We start from the raw sequence: 23,990 nt of genomic DNA, 5'->3' as shown, positions 1-23,990 counted from the left end.
ATAAATATTTTTGCATGTAAAAAGAATGTGTTCCTTTAATATTACTGCTTTTTAGTTTTCTTCTTCCAAATTATCTTTCACTTCCATGCTTTGGTATTTTCTTTGAAGAGATTTGTTCTAATGGATTAAAGTTTCACTATTTCATAATTACTTCTGCTAAGTGGGCCATAAGTTCTGCTTTTATGTTTCTTATTTCACTATTGAATCATTTAAGAACACCCTGTTGAAACCTCAGAATCTTCTGCCTTACCAAGTATTAGTTCAATTTCCTTTGACATGAAATATTTATTGAGAGATGTTTTGATTTGTTTAGACATCCTGGTTAGCATCTTTTCCCCCTCTTTTAATATCTCCCCTGTTTATTTCTCTCCATCAGCTCAAAGTTTTTAACTGTTTTCTTCATCCTCAGATATTTGAAAATTTTGATGATCCCCCCCCCAAGCCCTCCATATTCCCCTACTGTTCACTTTCTGTCTTTTCTCCTTTAGAAGACAAGTTCACTTAAGGATTAGATCTCAAACCTATCTTGAGAAGAGTTCACTTTTCATCAGCCTTAGTCACTGGCCCAAATGACTTCTTGGGGAACAGAACTGGCCCCAGGGGTAGGTTCTTTTTCCTTCAAACCTGTTGTAGCATTTTATACATGTTGGTACCCTGTCCCAGTTTTCTCTATTCTTTTGTTCTCTGGCTGAACTAAACTTGCACTTTCTATTCCTCTCCTCTACTACATAGTAAGTGGGAATGGAGTGGATGTTGAGATCTAATGTTTGTTGCCATAGAATGCTATCAGGTGGAAAGTGTAGTATGATACGCTGGCAGAGAGTGTAGTATTAGTGAGGGAATTGCTGAGTGGATCCTAGAGCTTGAAGTCTCTTGACCAGGTATGCTCCAATAGCAGAGCAATGGGGGTTAATGGAGAAGGGGTCCTGAATTAATGTGTTAACAACTAGGAGTTAGCCTTCTCTCTGTTCATTTAGGAGGTTGTCATGACATTAGATTTACTGGTATCTTGGTTTGAGGCAATATCTGTAATTCTCTACCTCTCCATGGTTCTTATTTGTGGGTATATTGAGATTCATGATCATTGAAGAAAACATCCAGTCTACCATCATGATGGTTGTACTAGATATGACTAATGTCAAACATTCTTCAGGCACGTTTTCCCCTCCACCATTTTTTGCTGTTTTGTAAGAAAACACTACTCATAATTTTCTACCAGGCACTTTCATAATATTTGAAAAATGTGCTTATATTCTAAAATGATGTGCCCTTGGTTTCTATATTTTTCTCATTAGCAAAGGAATCAACATCTTCCTGATTTGAGCAGTTTGGGGAGTTCTGTTAATCTTTTAAATATAATGGCTACTTTACATAGCTTAGATAGCTTAAAATTAATACTGTATTACAGAAGTAATCCTTCCCAATTCCACTCCTGAATAAGAAGACTGTATTGTTCAATTTGATCAAAATGTATATTCTAAATAGTTTTGGAACTATGATTTCAGCATGTATGGTTAATTTTTCCAAGAAAAAGAAATAATGAAAATCAATATATTTTACCTTTGGCCATTTTTCATTATCAAAAACTTTTTAAAAGACGTTGGGTTAGTGCTGTTGTAATTACATGAAGTGTCCCTCTAATAATTTCCCTTCTAATTTGACATTGATTTTTGGCCTTTATCCTAACTAGTTGAAGGTCTGAATGCACACAGACAGCTGAGTTTGAAATAGCTCCCATATCAGGAACCAACCATTTCTGATTTGTTAAAGGTTTTATGATCTTGTTCAGTGCCAACAACATCTGCTATCATCAAATTTTCTTCTTCAAGGTATACAGATATTTGTCTTTTGAGAAATATATGAGCTTTTAGATTCATTTATTCTTTATCCTGAAACATATTTTGTAGCATTTTCTGTTGTTCTCCTCTCCAACCTTGATATTGGAGTTATTGAGTATTAAGGCATTATTTTCAGCTGTGTTAGAAGGATCTTAAGTTTTTATAAAATATTTCTACTTCATCTTCTCCAACAGAAGTTTTTGCTTAAGTTGTAATTTTCTTCATAAGGTTCTTTTTATTTACTTTTACCCTGAGGTTAGATGACCAAGCATCCCATGAAATTGTTTCTTGTTATCTTGTTGCATATAATGAAGTTAGTTGTTTCTATTCCTTTATTTACACCTCCAAGAAGAACTTTTGAACCATCTCTCATTTCCTGCAACCACTTTTTATCTTTCAGTTTCTTTTTAATGCCCTATGGGGTTCTGTTGAAAGAGTTGAGAATGTTTACCCTGAAGAAAAGACAAGTCATACAAGATAATTCCCTTAAAGTATCTGTAGTGGTATTACCAGGGATTTTTTCCCTCTTGGTCCAAAAGAATCCAATTATGACAATGGTAAAAGTTTTAAAGAATCAAATTTAGACTTGATATAAAAAGAAACTTCCTGAGATTTAGAACAATTAAAAGTGGTCTGATCTGCCATTGAAGGTTATGGATTCTAATTATTTGAAGATTTTTGTATTTTATTTTATTGATTAATTTTGAGTATTTTTTCCAGGATTACTAAAATCATGTTCTTTCCCTCCCCTCTCTTCCCCCCCCCAACCTCCTCCCATAACAGAAGCACAATTCCTTTGGGTTTTACATGTGTCATTGGTCAAGACTTATTTCCATATTATTGGTATATTTAGGGTTTATAACTCCAATCATATCCCCATTGACCTATGTAATCAAGAAGTTGTTTTTCTTTTGTGTTTCTACTCCCACAGATCTTCCTCTGAATGTGGATAGTCTTCTTTCTCATAAGTCCTTCAGAACTGTCCCAGATCAATTCATTGCTACTCTTAGAGAAGTCCATTACATTTGATTGTGTCACAGTGTATCTGTCTCTGTGTACAATGCTCTCCTGGTTTTGCTCTTTTCACTCTGCATCAATTCCTGGAGGTCATCCCAGTTCACATGGAATTCCTCTAGTTCATTGTTTCTTAGAGCACAATGGTATTCTATCAACAACAGATACCACAATTTGTTCAGCCATTCCCCAATTGAAGGGCATACCTCGCTTTCCAATTCTTTGCCACCACAAAGAGCGCAGCTATGAATATTCTTGTACAAGTCTTTCCATTATTTTCTCTTTGGGTTACAAACCCAGCAGTGCTATGGCTGAGTTAAAGGGTAGGCAGTCTTTTAGCGCCCTTTGGGAATAGTTCCAAATTGCCTTTCAGAATGGTTGGATCAATTCACAACTCCACCAGCAATGCATTAATATCCCAATTTTGCCACATCCCCTCCAACATTTATTACTTTCATTATTATATTACTGTCATGTTAGCCAATCTGCTAGGTGTGAGGTGGTACAGAGTTGTTTTGATTTGCATTTCTCTGATTATAAGAAATTTAGAACATTTTTTCATGTGTTTATTTCTTTATCTTAAAATTGTCTATTCATGTCCCTTGCCCATTTATCAATTGGGGAATGGCTTGATTTTTTTGTACAATTGATTTAGCTCTTTATAAATTGGAGTAATTAGACCTTTGTCAGAATTTTTTGTTGAAGAATTGTTCCCAATTTGTTGCTTCCCTTCTAATTTTAGTTGCATTGGTTTTATTTGTATAAAACCTTTTTAATTTAATGTAATCAAATTATTAAATTTACATTTTGTAATTTTTTTCTAACTCTTGCTTGGTCTTGAAATCTTTTCTTTCTTATTCAAAGTTTTTAAGCAAAGGTTGGATGACCTTCACTGGTTTTATTTTGGTACGGTTTTGGTTTTTTTGGAGATAGAATTTTCAGGTCCAGGTTTGATTTGATGGCCACTGGCACCTTTTCTATCTCTAAAATTCTGTAATTTTTTTATGAGAATGTGACCATTAATATGGTTTGGTCTCTCTCCATGTTACTCAACTATATAAACTAAATATTATTGTACAAAATCTTACATATTGAGAACTTATAGTTGAAGCAATGATTTATAAGTAATGTAAGCATTTTTTATTTTAATATGTCACTCTTATAATGGAAGTACATAGTTATTTCAAAAGATTAAAGACTACTTACATTTTTGTTTCATGGATTGCCATGGTGAAAAACTTTATCACCAGTAGTCAACATGTAGGTAATAAGACATATTGTAATTTGTAAGGTTAGACCTTTGTTGTTTAACAAGACCATAGTCAAAAGTCTTTCCAAGGGGACAGGCCAGGGTTTTTATTCTGACAGCATAGCCTTTGATTTTGGAAGGTCACTTCCACTCCACCATGGAACATATGGTATGAGCTTCACAGAAACTTATTAATTGGTTAATAAATTTTAGATGGACAATTTAGTCTTCCTTATATTGTCAGAGGGAGTAATCTGTCCAGGTTATATGGAGAAAGGCTATTTTGATAAATTTTCAAAAAATATGGTTCAAATCATTTTTAGAACCACAAATATCAGTTTACATTTGCCAATTTCCTCTTGATTTTAAATAATTCCAAATGTTTTATGGTTGAAGGGGTATTCAAGACTTGTGATTTCATTTGTATGGGGAACTGCCTTTTCTCCTACAAATCAGCAACTCAGTCTTGAAATTTTATGGGATATACTCACAGATTAAAAGATGCACCTTAGTCTTATAACTAATATGTATAAGAAGCAGAGTTTGAACTCAGGAATTCCTCAATCCACTCTGTTGTAATGGAGCCTATGAATACTGATTCTTAATTCCAAACTTAATAATAATAAATTTTATTTTTATAAAAAAGATAATTCTTATTATACATACTTGGATTTATTTGCATTAAATGTTAAAAGTGATAAAAATCAAGATGCCAATGAATTAAACATATGTGAATGAATAGAGGTAATGAGGTAGCTCAGTGGATTGAATCAGCAGGACTTAGAGTCAGGAAAACTCAAGTTCAAATTCAGCATCAGATATTAATTGTGTGATCTTGGGCAAGTCACTTAACCTCTGTTTGTCTTAATCCACTGGAGAAGGAAATGGCAAAACATTTCAATGTCTTCACCAAGAAGACTCCACAGACAGTATGGTCCCCACAGGGTTGTAAAAAGTTGGATATGACTGAACAACTGGACAACAACAATGTGAATAAAAGTAATTTCATTATGGATATAGTTTAGGTATTTATTATCTCTGGATCAAATTTTTGTGTGACTCTGGCCTGCTTAACCTTTCTGAGTCTGTTTATTGATCTGTAAAATAAGAGAGTTGGACCTAATGATCTTTAAGATCTCTTCCACCTGTAAGTCTGGGGTTCATTCTATGGCATTTTTTTCAGAAATCTTCCAAAATTTTTAAATTGCTATGATATAACATTTTTCTTATATTACAGTATACACTTTAGAATATTAATGCTATAGATTCATTACATAATGTATAGAATTGCTTCTATACATTTTATCCATCTTACTTACCTGATCTTATTTTAAGGATCCTTGAAAAAATATAAGTTCTTTTACCAGAATTTAATAACAATCTGTCAAAAAATCAAACAAACATTCAAAATTAACAAGTTATCTTGCCTTAAAATATCTGATAACAAGACAGAACCAGAATAATTATCTTACAAAAAAGAATAAGCAACAAAAATGTTTTTGTTCTCATTCCTCTTATTAGGCCATTCTGAAATTCTATCACCTTTGGCTCAATGTTTTATTCCTTCTTTTTATATAGTTGCAGTATGTGAGTATATAGCTATGAATCTGCTGATTTCATTTTATATGAGTTCATATTTCTTTCCATTTTTCATTATCAAATGTATAATTTTTATGACATTACATTTTGTTACATTAATACATCTTCATTTATTTAGCCATTCTCTAACTATGAGCATATATTGACCAATTTTATTTCTGTCCCAAAGAAAGTATCTTTGTAAAGGATAGAACTTTTACCCCTCTTTTGTGATATTTTTGAGGTGAAGTTCTATTAATTGAATAGTTGAGTCAAGAAGTATGATCGGTTTCATCAGTCATATTGCATATGATTATATTGCTATGAAAATAATTGCATCATTTGGTATCTCACCAACAAGGTATTATGTCAGTTTTCTTTCAGTCTTGTCAATATTTGAGCTTACCATGGTACCTAACATACATAGGCATTGAATAAATGCTCTTTGATTTGTTGATTAATTGATTAATTAATTGATACCCCAGTCAAAGCTTAGATTTTGGCTCAAAATTTTTTCACAATTGAGATGCCTGGTTGCTAATTTGCAAGTTTCATTTTTTTCTTCTTCCTTATCCCTTCTTCTTTCTCTTTCCTTCTCCCTTCTCCCCTTTTCCTTGTCCTCGTCCTCCTCTTCCTCCTCCTCCTTCTTCCTTATCTTCCATTTTGGAATAGATACTAAATATCAGTTCCAAGACAGTAGAGCAATAAGGGCTAGGCTATTGGGGTTGGCTGGTCCACTATCCATTGGGTCAACTCCCTGCCCCTAAAGTCTTTTCTTCTTGGTTACTGGCATAAAAATAATAAATGGTGAGTTATAAAAAAATAAAATCTTTATTGAAATATATAAGTATAAAAAGGATTTCTAATTCTAAGAGATTCTAAATCCACCAAAATAAATCCCTGGTTCCACAAGGAACACCTTCTCCTGTGTTTCACAGGTTACACTACTCCCTGATCTGACTAACCCAAATTTATACTCTTCTAAATAAAACTACCACTATTATCCTTATAATTCTTAATTTTACCTTACAGTTATAAAATAACAAAGGCTAGCTGGTTGAGTTTCAACAAGAATCAAGTTAGGGACCAGGTTTTTCTTTGGTCTTGTCAGAGTTAAATCAATCTATAAAAACCACAATAGATAGCCAATAGTGGTTCCCAAGTTGGCAAAGGAAAACACTGAGCTCCTTCAGGTCTTCCCCTCAGACAGAGAGAGAGGAAAAGATGTTACCTCCTCCAGCCCTGAGAGAGAGTCTCTGAGTGAGTGTCTCTGCCAACTGCCAGAGACCAACTCCCAACTGCCAGAGAGAGTAATTGACACAGGAAAACAGTTATAACTGTCAACATTTGAAATTAACATGCTCTCAGCTCTTCTTCAAACTCCAATTCTTTCTCAAGTCAGCTGCTTTACTTCTTATCTCTAAACTAATAAAACAATACTTATTTTCTAATATCATCCTTACTCTGGAGATCAGGGCTTAGCATTAATAAAGATAATAACTATTATTTATATAATGCTTATTGTGTTCCAGGCACTGTGCTAGGCTCTTGACAATTATTGTCCCATTTGATCTTCACAATAATCCTGTGAGATAGGTGCTATTATTATCCCCTTTTACACTTGGGGTAATTGAGGTATATAGTAGTTAAGTGACCTGCCTGCTTTCACACAGTAAAAAGTAGTTATCTCAGTTCCTGTCACATAGTAGGCTTGTTGCTTTGACTTGAAAAGAAAGATAGATTTGGAATTGGAGAATTATGATTTAAATCATGATTTTTCCATTTACTACCTGTATGATTAAAGGCAAATCGTAGGCCTTTGCTTTCTCATCTGTAAAGTGAGGGATTTGGAATTATTGACCTATAATGTCCCTTCCAAGTCTCATGATCTCCATGACCTTTAACCCTGTTGCCAGAGAAAGCAGGCAGCACCAGTGAGGGCCCACTGAACTTTATATGGCTCATAATTCTAACAAATTAAAAATTAAAAAAATTAAATCTAATACGTGATGAAATTTTAAAATTTCAGAGGAAAGTAAAAGAATATTAAATCTTTGAAATAGTTATGTACACAGTCTAGTTAGTATCTTCTTTTTTGAACTTCCTTTCTCTTAATGTAAATTCACATTAAAATTCACATATCTACTTCCAAAATTTCTAAAGCTGTTGAAGCTTCAGGTTTGAGGAATGTTTTGCTGGATCATTTATCTGTTTGCCTGTTCAGTTTGAATGAGGAGAGAAATTTCTCTTTTGACTCTTTATCCTTTATACCAAGCAAATGCTAGGCACATAGTAATCATTTAATGTTTGTTGATTGAGGGTATGGGATAGTCCCAAGGGACAGAGGAAGAATAATATTAGTGACAGTTTGTATAATATTCTGAAAGAAAATATATATTAGCAAGGACAGAAGCAGAGATAAATAAAGAATCTGTGATTCCTTTTCTGTAGCTATAGCCCTAAACCTTCCTCATTTTATAAGGTTTCAGGAAAAGAAATCTAAAATGTTTTTTTCATTGTAGATTTCCTCAGGGATATAGATTTCCTCAGGGATATATAATTTCTTGCCAGCTAGCTGTATGCTGAGTAGGCTGAGTCTAGCTGAATAAAGAGGAATCATACTGAGTCTATTTAGCTTCTGATCTGGCCAATCTATTAAAACTTCTTGATCAAAAATTAATAATTAACCTTTAATTGGTAAATCCCATGGCCCCTTTTCTCCTTGGCCTTGACACACATTTTTTACAGTGGTGGCTGCCTCCCATATCTTCCATGATAAACAGTTGTCTCCTGAATTTCTTCCCTGTCTGATAGTTCCTTTAAAGCATAGCTTATTTAAAATTTCTAGGGTTTGTCAATAATACAAATATATATATATACTACTTCTGATTTTGAAAAAATTAATTGGGAAAAAATCATTTGTCTCCTGTCCACTAAAGGTAGATATTCTCTAAGAGTCTATCCTGGACCCCTTCTTCTTTACCACTCTCTGTACATTGGTAATCTGCCTCTTTGGTGTCTCAAAGACAATGCATTCAAAATTGAACCTAACTTCTCTTGTAAGGCTTTTGTTCACCATACTTCTCTAATGAGACCACTGAAAACTTCTTAGGTTCCTAAGTTCATAACCTCAGAGTTGTATTTAATTCTTCTCTCTTTTTCATCCCCCATATCCAAGGAATTGCCATGTTCTGCCAGTTCTGCAGCATCCTTTGAATCTTTCCTCTTCCCTCCACTTTGATAGATGCAATATTTATGTCATGTAACCTAGGATTAAATATATCCTCAACACTAGACTGATTTGGAACTCAAGTAGTTGAAGTAGTTGACAGCTAGAGTATAAATAAACTCAGATTATGAGGAGTCCAAGCTCTTTTAACTTGACTGAAATTCATGCGAATCTACACATTTTAGAATTTTTATTAATTTTTTAAATTAGCAAGCCTTTATTTTTCATCCCTTAGCCTCATTCCTCCCCACAATTGAACAAAAAACAGGGAGGGTGGGAGAAGGGGAAAAAAAACCTCATAAGAAATATACATTATCACATAAAACAAATTGTCTTATACACCATATCCAATTTCATTCTTCATTTTGAGTCCATTGCTCATCTGTAAAGAATTGAATATTGTGTTTCATCTTTGGGTCTTCCTGAACTGTGATTTATCATTGCATTAATCAATATTCTTAAATTTTTCAAAGTTGTTTTTTTTTCTTTCTGATGTTGCTATTGTACACATTTTCCTTCTGGTTCAGCTTATTTCACTTTGCATCACTTCATATTCATCTCAGTTTCCTCTGAAACTATTCATTTCATTGTTTTTTATGAAATAATATTTCATTACATTCATGTATCATAGTTGGGCTAGCCAATCCCAGGAGGTAAACACTCCACTTAGTTCTCAGGTTTCTGCTATTCTGAAAAGAGCAATTATATATATTTTTGATACAAAAATCTTTTTGCTCTCCAATATAGGCTTATGAGTGGCATTCCTCCATAAATAGCTATCTATAGATTAGTGACTTTAGATCCTATTTCCAAATTGTTTTCTAAAAAGCAAGGTTCAATTCACAACCTCACCAAAAGTGTTAATGCATCTATTTCTCTGAAGTCCCTCTAGCATTTGTTATTTTCCTCTTTTATCATCTATGCTAGTCTGATGGGGATAAGGTAAACACTGATTTGCATTTTTCTAACTATTTGTGATTTAAAGCATCTTTTTCATATGATTTTTGATAGACTGCATTTCTTCCAAAGAAAACTACCTATTCTTATCCTCTTAGTATTTAGCAGTTGGGGAATAGCTCTTGGGCTTATACATTTTAAGAACTTTCTGAAATATTCTGGATATGAGATCTGTATGAAGGAAATCTGCTACAGTAATTTCCCAATTGCTGATTTATTTTCCAATATGATCTTCATAGCTTGTTTATATAAAAAGTTTTAATTTTTTGTAATCAAATTTACTAATTTAATTTTTTTGTGATCCTCTATAGATTGGAAGTTTATTTCTTCCTTATTTCTATGAATGGTTCATGATGGCATGCCTTTTATGTCTAAATAATGTAGCCATTTAGAGTTAATGTTGGTAGGTGATGTTAGAAGTTGATTTATACCCAATTTCCACCATACCACTTTGAATTTTACCCAGTGACTTTTGTCAAATAGTGAATGCTCAAAAATTAAAAGTGGCTTTTATGTGTTTTGTATTAATTTGCTCTTTTAACGTATGCCAGATCTGTAACATTTATCTATATCTCTATTTCTTAACTGGTACCAAATTCTTTCTAGGACATGTAGGGATCTGACACCACCAGTATATCTTCTTAATGACTTTTAAAAAATCATTTCCCTAAATAATATTGCTCTTTTATTCTTCCAAATAAATTTAATTCTTGCATTTTTTTCTAGCTGTATAAAATAACCTTTGGGTAATTTGATTGGCATAGTACTAAGTACTTGAATTAATTTAAGCAGTATTACTTTTATTATATTGACTCAACCTATTCATGAATCAGTCCTTACTTCACCACTGCTGTAAAAAGAGTGTGTTGTTGTTATAGGTGCATGTGGTTCCTACTTGTAACTTGGTAGATAGATTCCCAAATATTTATACATTTTATAATTATTTTGCATGCAGTTTCTCTTTCTATCCTTCCTGCTGAGTTTAATTGGTAGTTACAAAAATGCTCATGCTTCAAGTGGACCTAATTTATATCCTACAACTTTGGTGAATTTATATATCAACTACTTTTTTGTAGACTCTTTAGAGTTTTATGGATAAGTTATAACATCATTTGCAAAGTGTTAATTTTGTTTTATCCTTGCCTATGTGTATTCCCTTGATGTCTTTAATTTTCTCTTACTGATATAGTTAGGCTATCTAGACTCAAGTGAAATAGGAGTGATGATAATGGACATCCTTGTTTTATTGAATTTTGTTGGAAAGACCTCAAACTTACATTCACATATAAAATTTGTTCTTGACTTTAGATAGATTCTATTTTTTATATTAAGGAAAAAAATCATTTGTGTTCTAATGATTTCTTCTGTTTTAAAGAGAAACAAGTGTTGGATTTTATTTTTAAAAATCTATCTATTGAGCATCTATAAATAGGACTATATGGTTTTTAATATTTATGTTACTAATAAGGCTTATTGGGTTTATGTTCTTTTTTTACATTGAATTAACCCTGTATTCCTTATATAAATGCAACCTGACCAAAGTGCATAATATTTTTATCATGTTGTTGTAGCCATTTTTCTATTTTTTAATTTAAAAATTTAGCATTAGTGTCCCTCTCCATCCAATCCATTGCAAAAGGCTGAGGTGCTCTATCCTTATTTAATCTCCTTTTTAATTATTATTAAGTAAGCTTATTTACAAACTGTATTCATAGATCCAACTCCTATCCACATGACCCACAAGTGTTTCATTACATTCCAGTCTTTGAACTACTGAACTACTCTGTTAGTACTGCCCCAGGACACCACTCAAATGACTACCAATGTATCTCAGACCCTTAATCACTTCTTAGTGCACTATTACAATAGTTCTCCAATTTGTCTTCCTATCACCACTTCCTCTCCTTTCCAATACATCCTTTACATATTGCCAAAATAAACTTCTTAAGGTCTGACAATGTCGCACTTTTTAATTTAACAAAATAAAATAGAGCAATTCATAAATAGCTCCCTTATTGCCTCTAGGATAAAAAAAGAAATAAAAGAAAACCTCTTGAGGTTGACAGTTAAAGACCCCATACAGTCTGGCTACTTTTCCAGTATCTTGTCCTTTTTATTCTCCGTAGAACTTTTCTCTTCTAGCTAAAACGTAACTATCAACATACCCTCTCCAGTCATTAGCTAGGCTGTCCCGATGCCTTGAAATGATTTCCCTTCCTATTTCTACTTTTCACACTCATTTTTTACTGAGATCTTTGTTTGATAAAATCAGAAGTATTTCTACCTAGTTAAGGTCTTGTTGCCAAATAGAGTGGTTTCAACTCAACCCTTTCACAAAAGTATAGACAAAAGAAATACAAAGTATTTGGGGGGGGGGGCGGAAGGCTATATGCAGAAAATGACACTTGAGAGCAATGTAATTCTATTCAGCTTTGCCTCAGAATCTTACCTTCTAGTTGCTTGATTTAAAGAGGAGATCCAGGCAAAGGTGTCTTCAAGCTCCTCTGGAATGAACTAATTGATTCCTCTTCCCAGGACTTTCTCTACCTTGCCCCAAGTGCCATACCTTCCTTTCCCACCTAGACTTTTTAGCTCCATTTTGTGTATTGTTTTGCTCCATTAGAATGAAGTCTCTTTTGATTCTGGACTTTCTATATTCATGCTTCCATTCTATTCTCAGCATTTAACACAGTACCTGGCACAGAGTAACAGTTTATAAATGTTTGCTAAGATTGACTGGTTCCATTAGAATCACAAATAACTACAAATACTGACTGGTTCGGGAAATTTCTCCCTTTACCTTCTTTCTCTAGTCAACTATTGCTTAAGAAATTCCCTGTGGATAGGGGGAGAGGTAAAATTATCTTAACCTCAAATTCCTAGACAGCAGTGACTTAAATCATGCCCCCTCAAAGCCCCAACCAATCTAGTTATTTTCTAACAAAATAAGGAGTCTGATGTGGCCCAAATAAGACTCTTCTTTCCCAGGGTCGACATAGTATTCTCTTCTGGAACATATATCATTTAAGAACTTAGCATAATTGCTGGTAATATACTGTTGAATACCTGTTTTTGGAGGAATGTCTAATTCTCAGGGAATACCTCACCTAACTCCAGTATCATACATGGCAAGAGCCTAATCTTAAATCCTTTTGTAGTACTCAGCTGGTTCCTTCAATGGAATGTTAAAAGTTGTGTTTTTTACAAAAGAAAAAAAAAGATTGTTGGGAACAATTCTGTAGGGAATCAAGAACTAAATATTTGTATTTTGTTTTGGCAGAGGTCATATCTTTATAAAGTACTAGTTATTTCCAATACTGTGGAGAAAGCCACCTATATAAAGAATTATCCAGTTTAATTTCTTTAGCATGTTTGTAGTAAGTGATATTAATTATTTGAGGATGAATTAAAACATTTCTGCATTTTGTTTCCAATATATAATGCTAGTCTCCCCAAGCAGAATTATTGGACTCACATTTGTATCCACCTAAAATATACTTAACCACATGAATTAAGATAGCAAAACTCATATGTACTTACCAATATTATGTGTAAATTGACTTCAGAGAATTGGGAAGAGCACATTTGCGCAGAGAAATCTCTTACATGTTCTTATTATTGCTTTGTTTCCTTTATTTCCATTTCTATTCCCTTAGCCAGTTTCTTCTTGTCTTTGTGACTACCAAACCTCATCAAGTGCCTTGCATGTAGTAAGTTTTAAGTAAATATTTGTTAGGTTGAACTGAAGTAAACCCTTCTTTTTTCCCTTCTTATCCTTCTGTGTTAAGTGAAACACAATTAAATAACACAAATTATCTTTATACAGTCACAATGGCCAAAACGTCATAAAGTTATGAAGAATATAGATCAGAAAAGGCATAAACCATCCATTCACTTCATTATGCCCTGGCACATGAAGCCTTTAATCTATTGTCTTAAAGTGGCCGGATAGTAGTTTGAGTATGAAGACTTTTCATATTTAAAAAGAATGAATGAATGAAATACTTTTTTTCTGTTGTGTGCTGTTGTTTTAAAGCCTTCCTATCTGTCTTAGAATCAATACTAAACATCAGTTTTGAGGCAGAAGAATGGTTAAGGACTGGGCAACTGACATTAAGTGGCTTATCTAAGATCACACAGTTGGGAAGTGTCTGAGGCAACAGATCCAGGACCTCCTGACTCCAAGCCTGGATCTCTATCCACTGACCCATGTAGCTGCCCCAGAATTTTTAAAATTATCAATATTTCTATTTGTTGGACTTCAAAAATTTTTAAAACATGAATGGATATTGTATGTTTCCAAAGCTCTTCCTGTAACTACTAATTAAATTATTTTTAGAGACAACCCACATAGGGGAATGGTAGCTATGAAGGTACATTTTGGTCATGACATTTAAAGGAATAGTGACTGTGATCACAAGGGAATAAAATGACATACTACATCCAGGAACAATTACAGAATTGATTTGTTTAAGATTCATGGTTCCAGAAGTGGGAGAGGGAGTGGAGGTAGGTTTCTCCTGCTCTCTGCTTACAGTATTACCAACCTAATTTATTCTCTTATCACCTCTCCTAACTGATCTTCTTGTTACTATTTTCACCTTTAGCAAGTCCTTCCTTCATGCAGCTGCCAAATCATTTCATAGTCATTGGCAAGTTATTTCTTTTAAAAAAAATCTTTAGTTGTCTGTTGTTTAGAGGGTAAAATACAAATTCTGTCTTTTACGGTTCCCCTTAAATAACACTAACCTCTACTTCCAGCCATTTTTCACATTCCACTCTAGCCATTTTGTTCCAGCTAAATTGGACTAGTAGCAGTTCTCCAGTCATGTCCTACATTTTTTGACTCTATGCATTCGTGCTTCATCTTCATGTAGCAATGAGGGTATAGATGCAAGGTGATTGCTATTCTTTTTTGGTTTATCATATCCAAAGTTATTTTTGGAGAGCCATCTTTGAATCATTAGTCATAAAGAGGTTGAAGATAGTTTCAACCTTTCTATAGAAAACGCTTCAGCTCTCTACTAACTCTAATATATGCAAAGAATTTCTTTTTAAGTAACTCAACAGAGGCACCTAAAAGAAATCAGGCTTTTAGCAAGTAAGCCTGTAGTTCCCCATGTCTAGGGTGCCTTCATTCCTCTCTGAACCAACCAAAATTATTCTTTTCCTTCAGCTCACTGAAAATATATCCTCTCTATGAAAATGTCCTTGATGACCCATCCAAGATTGTTCTGGCCCTCCTCAAAAATTTCTAGAACTTTTTTACTACATCTTGCCTCTATCCATAATTTTCTTCTTCATATTATGTTTATTTACAAAAATGTCATGTCCCCAATCTCCAGTCAATTATAATCTCCCTGAGGTCAGACACTATTGGTTGCTTTTTATCTTTATAAAACCAGTGCCAACTATAGGGTTTAGCACAAAGCAGGTGCTTAATAAATGTTTGCTGTTTTGGTTTGAATTTTAATAACTTTACAGATTTCATCTTGGTTTCTGACTTTCCATATGGAAAGTTCACTTTTATATTCAATGATGGATCCAGAGGCATCCTTTAATATTGATATTTAGATGAGAGCTGGATTTTTTTTAAAAGACATGAACTTTTCCTATATTTGCTAAACTCAGTGTTGGTTAGTCCATCACCTTCTTAAACAGTAAATGCACTCATAAATTCCAGCACATTCATCACCTGTCAAACTTTGAATGAAAATCAATTGAGATATTTCTAGAAATACTCTACATGCTTGCATTTTTCTTGGTATATGCTTCTTTAAGTACTCAATATTAATTTCCTTCATTGGACAGACAAGGCAAAGAACTTGAGAGATTTTTGGCCATGCTACAAGCCTGGGTTTTAGTACCAAGTCTCCTACTAACTAGCTGCATGAGCCTTGAAAATCTCACAAATACCTAAGTTTTTTCATATATAAAATAATAAGATTAAATTTAAATTCTAAATCTAAGGTCTAAAATCAAAGATCTCTGAGAGTCATCTATATCCTTATAAAGCAATGAAGGGACAGACACAAGCTGATAATTGTTCTATTTTATGATTTTTTGGGGGGTTTATCATATCTTAGGATATTTTTGAAATGTCATCTATGAATCAGCAGTCATTAAAAATCAAAATATTGGATCAAAATTTGTTTAGAAAACACTTCAGCTCTCTCTTCTACCTCTAATATAATTAACACAAAAAAGGGACCTAAAAGACATCACTAAACCTTTAAAGTAGAAAACACAGAGCACTAATACTCTTCTTTATAATAATGCTGATGACTACTATAAGTTATGATTTCATTCTAGGCAAGAAAAAGTATATTGAAATTTAGGAACTAGTAAATATTTTTTTCTGCTAGAAGACCTTGGAATATTTTTATTTTTCCTTAGGCTTATTACACTTGGCATGTTAGCAAAAGCTGGGGGGGGGTGATATCACTTTGTATTCACTTTGAAGTGATGGAGCCTTAGTTTCTTCCTCTGTGAAGTGACGGGAATGGTCTGACTTGGATCTGGATCTTCAATCTTATGATCAATTTTCAGTTCACATTCAACAGAACTACTTTAATTTGGGGAAACTATTTACTTCTTTAAGGATGAGGACTTGTGTGCAAGTTAAGCAAAGCAACAGCATTCAAATGATGTTTTATTTGCTTAGAAGAAAATGGATATAGTAGATAAGGTGGGAGTGGGGAAAGGAGTGGGAAATGAATCTGACCAGGCAGATTAAAATGCTTCCATCTCTACTGTGGCAAGATAGTCAAGATGGATAAAATAATCTTTGCATTAATGCCTTCCTCATTAAAGAAAAAAAAACAAAGAAGGGAATCATTTGGAAATAGTACAATATTTTAGAGTCTTTGAAAAATAGAAAATAAAGTTTCAAAATAGCAATTATAGATATAGAGCTACTCATACTGATTTAAATTTTTTCTCAAAAATGTGATTTTTTTGTTATTTTGGCCTTTGGTACTAGATGATGACATGTTTTTAAGTAAGATCAAAAAGCCTAATTATTGAAATTGTTTAGGCCTTGATTGATAGACTAAAAATAAAAATAGTCCTTGACCTAAGGCATGTATAGTGTGCTAAAATGATTCTATGAGGGAAAAAAAAGTTTGATGTTGTGTAGGCAAAACATCAAAGTAGCAGAGCTTTTCACTTTTCAATGAAAATAAATTTGGGAGCCATATAGAGAAAGCCCAATTTCCTAAAGCAACTCTTGAACCCAGAGGATTTTTTAAAGTTAGTGGACTGGACTCCACATATGTGTAGACTAGAACAAATTTTATGTCCTATATAAAAGTATAACATGACCCTTACTGGGAAGCTATTTGGCTCAAGGCCTGAAGGGTTTTTAATTACACTCTCTGCATGTCTATATTTATCTAGGAGGAGGTAAATTCCACATTCAATTTTAGCTGCTTTAAAATGGATAAAAGTTGTGTGAAAATGTTAACATTAAGAACGGAGGCCAAAGTAATTTATTTTTCTGCTAGTGTTTCCCCATTGCAAAAATAGAATTAATCATGTCTAAAGTAAAGGAATTGTTGTGGGTTGTTGTTGTTTTTTCCTCGTCTGAGAGATGGGGATATATAAATTATTGTTAAATGCCATATACATATCATGATTAAAAATAATTCATCTGAAACACAGTACTCAAAAAACTCAAATAGTTAAATTAATCTGTCACTCTAACAGAAGTCTTTTTCAGTTTCCAGTGCTTTTTAAGACCCTGTAAAATATGTTGCAAGGAAATTTGTATAATAGCTGCTCAGAATTAGAGTGGTATACCATATAGTCTGCTAGACTTAGAGTGAGAAAACCCTTTGTTCAAACCCTTGTTCTAATACCAGGTACATGACCAAGGCCAAAGTTTATGTGGGCCATACTTTATTTTAAAGTGGGAATAAGAAACACCTCTAGTACCTACTTCATGTAAATTTTGAAGTACTGTATACCATTCAGTTTTTAATTTGATTAGGCTTATTTTTTGGAGGGAAATTTTATTCTTAAAAATTTTGTTGGGTTAGTCACTAGTTTTCACCCCCCCCCTAAGTTTTTAATGTATTCAAACATAATGTATTCTATTAAGTTAGCCAGGTAATACTATTGTATGAAAATGGCTTGAATGAAGACCTGCAAAATCCACCTTCATCCTAACATATTTATACTCTACAACTTAGAGTTCCTCCTTTTATAGTCTAAAGAATAAAACTCATTTTAGGGTTAATTTGAAATTTTATATATCCTAAATTGATTTCCCCCCAATTCCTGAAACTGTCTGTTAATAATTTGGTTTGTAATTGTGGTGACTTCTTGGTTTTTTAGTAATTGGTTAGTGAAAATTGTATTTACCTATTTTACTCATAGACCAATTATGATTTTTATTATGCTTTAGGGCTATTATCAGAGTTTCTTAAAAAATCATACCTGAATTGGGAACAACCTAACTGTCTGGTGTTGAAAAGCACAGAGATTTTGACTTCTTTTTTATATATCCATATGGTTGTTTGGGGTTTTTCAAGTTATGGCCAAAAAAAGAAACTTTAAAAGATACACTTAGGATAGAAGTGTAGTTTCGCCAATTTGTGGCTCTTCCACATATCACTTTTTTTTTTGTATTTAAGATAGATCATATTTGGAGAGAGGATTGCAGATTTGACTTCTTAATCATGTTTTGCTTAGCCCTGATATAATTCATATTTTATAATACAAAGGCAGCTTAAGTAGTGAATAAAGAATTCATTGGTCCTGGGGTCAGCAATACTTTATTTCAAATCTTGCCCCTAATGCTTAACAGCTGTGTGATCACAAGCACGTTCCTTAACCTCATTGCTCCTTAAGCAACACTCAAAGACTTCTCTACTAATTTATGCCAGGATTTCCTAGAGCTCCACTAAAGGAATAACAGTTCTTTTATATCTCTATCAATATCTAGCACTTAAAGATTTAAAAAATCTTTTCCTCATAAGAACCTTTAGAGATAGGCAATACTCAAATCCCTTTGTATTTCCTGATCACACAGCAGCTGACAGTGGTGGAAAGAAATCTTTATAAATGTTCTACCTGAAATGGAGAAGTCAGCCTAGAACCAAATATTGGCTGCAAGAGGAGAATCCACACATAGATAAACTGAGAGTCGACTCTATATCCAAAAATATAGACTTATGCAGTTTTTAACTATTACTAGGGAAAACTATATAGGGACATTAAGTGTTAGAAAGGTGGTATCTTTGTTTCCTGGACTGGCTTCTCATCCTCTTCTTGAATATTGTCTTATATAATGTATGTTGTCAAATCATTGGTTAATACTTGTTTAGCTTGACAAGACCTTTTGATATGACTACACCTGGAATGGCACTCACCACATATGAGAATGTATTTGGATGAAGAATGAAAAAGGGTTGTAGGTACCATATATAATTAACTCTTTTTTGAGCATTTAAAATTTCAAACCTCCTATTTTATTAATGAAAGGAATTCTGTCTTTGGAAACTCCCTCTATTTAAACAACTTGGCAACTTGTCCATCACTTCAAGAGTTGCCTGGAATACTGAAAAATTATGCAACTTTGGTAACATAGCTTGTGTCAGAGGCAATCCTTGAACCTAGGCTGCCCTTCTATCCTCTCTGAGAAGATGGCTCATCTGGTCCTCAGTTTCTTCATCTGTAAAATGATAGAGATGAACTAAATGGCTGTTGATGTCTCTTCCAACTCCTTATATAGTTTCCTTAGTACATAATTTTCAAAACAAATTAAATTGTAGTAGCTCAAAACTATGAATTTCTATCTGGACCTAAGAGCTTACAGTGTGACCTTGAGTAAATCATATATGAGTCCCTTCCAAGTCTAATAATGTATAACTCTATGAGAATTTATGGATGACTCCAAAACAACTTCAAAGATCCATAAGGTCCAGTGTATGAGTTACTATTTCTTACTATTCTACAAGTAAAAAAGATTCAGAATAGTGAAGCAGAGCAAGACCAACTTCAGTTTGGATCATCCTTGACAATTAGAAACACTATGGCAGTACAAAAACACAAGGATGCTTATGAGACATATTGTTATAGAATGTAAAACATAAATATCACAAGAATTGGAATGAAAACGCAAAAACTACAAACTACAAATTAGGGTAAAACATGGAAACTAAAACGTTCTTGACACTTTGCTAACATTGCTTAAATGACTTCTTAAAATCTATGAAAAGGTAAAATTATTCTATGTATGATGGGAAGCGCGCTTAGAGTACTCTTTTTTCTCTTTTTAGAATGCTTTGTTGTTGTTATTGCTCTTTTAAGTAACTGTTTTACTCAGCCTGGTTTTGATGATAGAAATGAGAAAATGTTCACGTTTACCAGAACAAAATTCTAAATCAGTATCAGTATGGCATAATGGAAAAAGTGCTGTATTTAAAGTCAGAGAAGCCAAGTTCTTAACTCAGTTTATCACTCCCTCCCAGTGTGACCTTGGACAAATTATTTTAACCTCTCTAGACCTTAATTTCTTCATTTGTAAAATGAGATGGGTCTAGATGGCTTCTAGTATAGGTTTTTCTGAGGCCTAAGTCTCTGGTCTTATATAATCCCATATCCTTAGACACAGCTGTATATTTTTGCTATTTTTTTCATTATTAATGGAAGAAATTTGGTTCAATGAGTGAGGGGTGGGAGCAGGGAGAGAGAAAGAAGGGGGAGGAGAAAGAGACAGAGATGGGGGAGAGGAAGAAGAAAGAAAGAAAGAAAGAAAGAAAGAAAGAAAGAAAGAAAGAAAGAAAGAAAGAAAGAAAGAAAGAAAGAAAGAAAGAAAGAAAGAAAGAAAGAAAGAAAGAAAGAAAGAAAGAAAGAAAGAAAGAAAGAAAGAAAGAAAGAAAGAAAGAAAGAAGGAGAGAGAAAGAAGGGAAGGAGAGAGAGAAAGGAAGGAGAGAGAGAAAGAAAGGAAGGAAGGAAGGAAGGAAGGAAGGAAGGAAGGAAGGAAGGAAGGAAGGAAGGAAGGAAGGAAGGAAGGAAAGAAAGAAGGAAAGAAGGAAAGAAAGAAAGAAAGAAAGAAAGAAAGAAAGAAAGAAAGAAAGAAAGAAAGAAAGAAAGAAAGAAAGAAAGAAAGAAAGAAAGAAAGAAAGAAAGAAAGAAAGAAAGAAAGAAAGAAAGAAAGAAAGAAAGAAAGAAAGAAAGAAAGAAAGAAAGAAAGAAAGAAAGATAGATAGATTAGTAGCACATAAAGAAAGGAGGAAGCTTTAGAAAGGAGAAGGAGGATAAGCCAAAGAGCAAAGAGGGAAGCTGAGAAAGATCACACAAATCCTATAGGTGACTTTTGCCCAGTAGATGGAGCTGTTACGTAAGGTGCCGACTTCTGGCTTTCTTTTCTTTTCTTTTTTTTTTAAACAAGCTATTTGCTGATTTGTATTAGGTACCATAGAGTGAGCCTCAATACAGGAAGCCGAGGATGAAGCCGAGAGGATACTGCAGAGGTCTCTTTGGTGTATGTGTGGGGCTTTCCTCCCAGGGAGAATGCAGCAGTTGTAAATAGTTGGTAACCTTTTTGTAACAAAAAAATCGGGCCAGTTTCCACTAAGGGCACGCTATCGTCCAGGCTTCTAGGAGATGCTGTCTTCCCTCATTGCAGATGGGTGATTTTCCGCTTTCTCAGGTAAGCCAGATGAAGGCTTGTTTCATTTCAGTCCTTGGTTCCTATGTTTCAGCTACCCATTTAAAAAGAGCCTGTCGTTCTTGGCCGAGCAGGAAGTCTATTTTTGCATATGAATTCCAACTATTCCCCCCTCCCCTCCCTTCCTTCCCCCTCCTCCCACCCTCCCACCAGCATCCCCTTCAACCTTCCCTAAGCCTAAATCGGGTCTGTTTTGCAAATCAGCATTTTGGTAGAAGATTGGGTTTTTTCAGCCTAATAGACCTTGGACATTTGCCAATTCTCGTGTTTTGTTTTCTTTTTCTTTTTTTATCATATCCAAGGTCCCTTCACCCCACCCCCATCCCACCCCTTTCTTCACTGTTGGTTTAGAATTGGAATTGCTTAGGCTCTAAATAGAGGTCATCTTGTTCCTGAGGATGAAGCAAAAACTGGAGACCAGGTTGCAGCCCATGGGAGGAAGGCGGTGGGATTGCTTGAGAAGCCTAGCACTGCAGGGGTGTCCAGCTTCTTGAGGCCGTTGCTGTGCTTTGGGTTTATACCTCATCCCATCTTGGCCCAGATTGGGGGGCTTTGATACTGGGCTCCTTCTGCCCCCAACAGGAATTCTGTATCTGAGGAAAATAACAAAACATAGCTCTTCCCATGGAATACCTCCTTGGAAAGCCCGATTTACTTTTAATTAGATAGAGGTCATTGCCAGCAATGATACTGCAGATGCTACTCGGTTCACAATCTGAACCGTCTTGCTTTCCCAAACAGCACAAGACATTTTCCCAGGTGGACATGAAGCTCTTTCATCATCTTTTCTAATATGGATTCCTTCACTCCTACCTGTTTGAGGTATGTGTATAAAAAAGGCTTGCTTCCTGTTCAGTGTTCCCTGCTGTATTTGTGGGTGTTTTTTTTTTTAATTGGAAGGAGATTTTCATTGGTCCTAATAAAGGAGTTGCAGACAGAGAGGTGTTTTTTTTTTCTTTTAGATTTAATTATTTAAATTCAGTGCAGTTTGTGTGTGAGAGAGAGATTGTGTCTTAAAATATTTCAGAGGTGGAGTTACAAATGTGTTTGTTAATAACTGTTGTTAAAATCACACCCAGCAAATCTGGCTTCTTTTCTGTAGGTGCCTAGGTTGGTTTGCAAATATTTGGTGCACTAATGCTATCACATACACAAAATTTCTCTGGAAAGTACTTGAAAATCACCTCAAGAGGCTGATGCCCCCCCACCATAAAATAAAAGGAAAATTCCATATGGATTCTTGGCTGTTTCTGCTTGATTAGTTTCCTCTGCCTAATGCCTGCTTCTTAGAACAGGAACTGAGTTTACCTTTAATGTTTGCTGCAATACCTAGCCATAGCAGGGTGATGCAACCGGAACTGTGAGCAGCCTCACATCTTATAAGCTGTCTGACACTATGTTCACATTAAGCATGTACACTAGAAACAATAAAAACAATTGAAAAAGTACTTAAAATCTTTCCATGGCTTTAGTTATATTTATGGTACTGCATCCCTCAGATGAGGAATGTGGCAATTCAGGCCTTCCTTCCCATAGCTCCTTGAAGATATTTGTTGGTCTGTGTCTATTTTAGGAACATCTTGTATAGACAGAAATGGATGACTTTATAGGGATGCACAGGAAAAGAATTTAGTTGTATGGGTTAGATGGTGTTATCAATGGCCAGAACAAAGCCTTTGTGAATTTTATGTTATGTGTAGTGTAATAAGTTTTTTTTTAACTTATTGCTGTTCATTTGTGTGTGTGTGCCTTTTGTTGTTGCATTGTTTAAGTGTTTCTCAAATTTCAATTTGCATTGGCCCATAACCAGAATATTTGGGGGATTCACACAAATAAAAATAGTATCTCAAAGCCTAATGCCAGTAATAATAACTGGGATTGATATAGCACCTCCTTGTGAAGACAGCAAATCATTTTAAAATCTCATTACTTGTTCATTTTGACAATAAGCCTTTGAGGGCTGGCCAAGATAGAACCTTATTATAAGAAGGCTGGTTATAAGAAGTAACCTAATTAACTATAATGTATCAAGCAGTTAGTTGGTGGTGAGCAAAATAGTATGACAGACCTACTGGCTCCCCAGGAAATCCTCCCCACCCCCCAAAAAAAAAACCTTGAAGAATAAACAATTAAAAAAAACTTGAAAGAAAAAAATTGAGTAGAAAACTTGATATTGTCTACTTTGGCATTATACTAGAAGTAGAGCATCTAGAAAGCTATAAGAGAATCTAATGAGAATCACTCTAGCTACAGGTAGAAATCTGGGATACTAAGAAGACAAGAGAAAAATGTGTTGGATTGGTCTATCTAATCATTGCCAATAAGGGAGTAGGACAACCTGCTCCCATGCCAGGGTATCTCCAGTATATAATTATTTCTTAGACATTATAGACTAGGCCATCTTGACGTGGCTGTTTTAGAATGGGGTTCTAGAACATGAATAACTTA

At 34.2% G+C, this 23,990-nt stretch overlaps 1 protein-coding gene across 44 annotated transcripts in view; it reads left to right on the top strand.

Moving 5' to 3' along the window:
* LOC100016606 (sodium channel protein type 1 subunit alpha) overlaps positions 1-23,990 on the top strand; it is a 248,514-nt gene that overhangs the window by 7,909 nt on the left and 216,615 nt on the right. For 13 of the 44 annotated variants that reach the window (XM_056797258.1, XM_056797227.1, XM_056797233.1 and 10 more), the window contains exons 1-2: positions 20,875-21,524; positions 22,284-22,364. The exons of 15 other annotated variants lie outside the window; for them this stretch is intronic. The gene's annotated coding sequence lies outside the window, so the exon portion shown is untranslated. Of the gene's footprint in view, positions 1-20,873; positions 21,525-21,553; positions 22,365-23,990 lie in introns of those variants that run through there. 16 more of the 44 variants (XM_056797266.1, XM_056797255.1, XM_056797241.1 and 13 more) reach the window with 7 other exon arrangements.

The sequence above is a fragment of the Monodelphis domestica genome, chromosome 4 (assembly GCF_027887165.1).
Source record: "Monodelphis domestica isolate mMonDom1 chromosome 4, mMonDom1.pri, whole genome shotgun sequence".
NCBI lineage: Eukaryota > Metazoa > Chordata > Mammalia > Didelphimorphia > Didelphidae > Monodelphis > Monodelphis domestica.
Note: the sequence above shows the minus strand (reverse complement) of the source record. Positions and strands in the feature narration are given on the sequence as shown.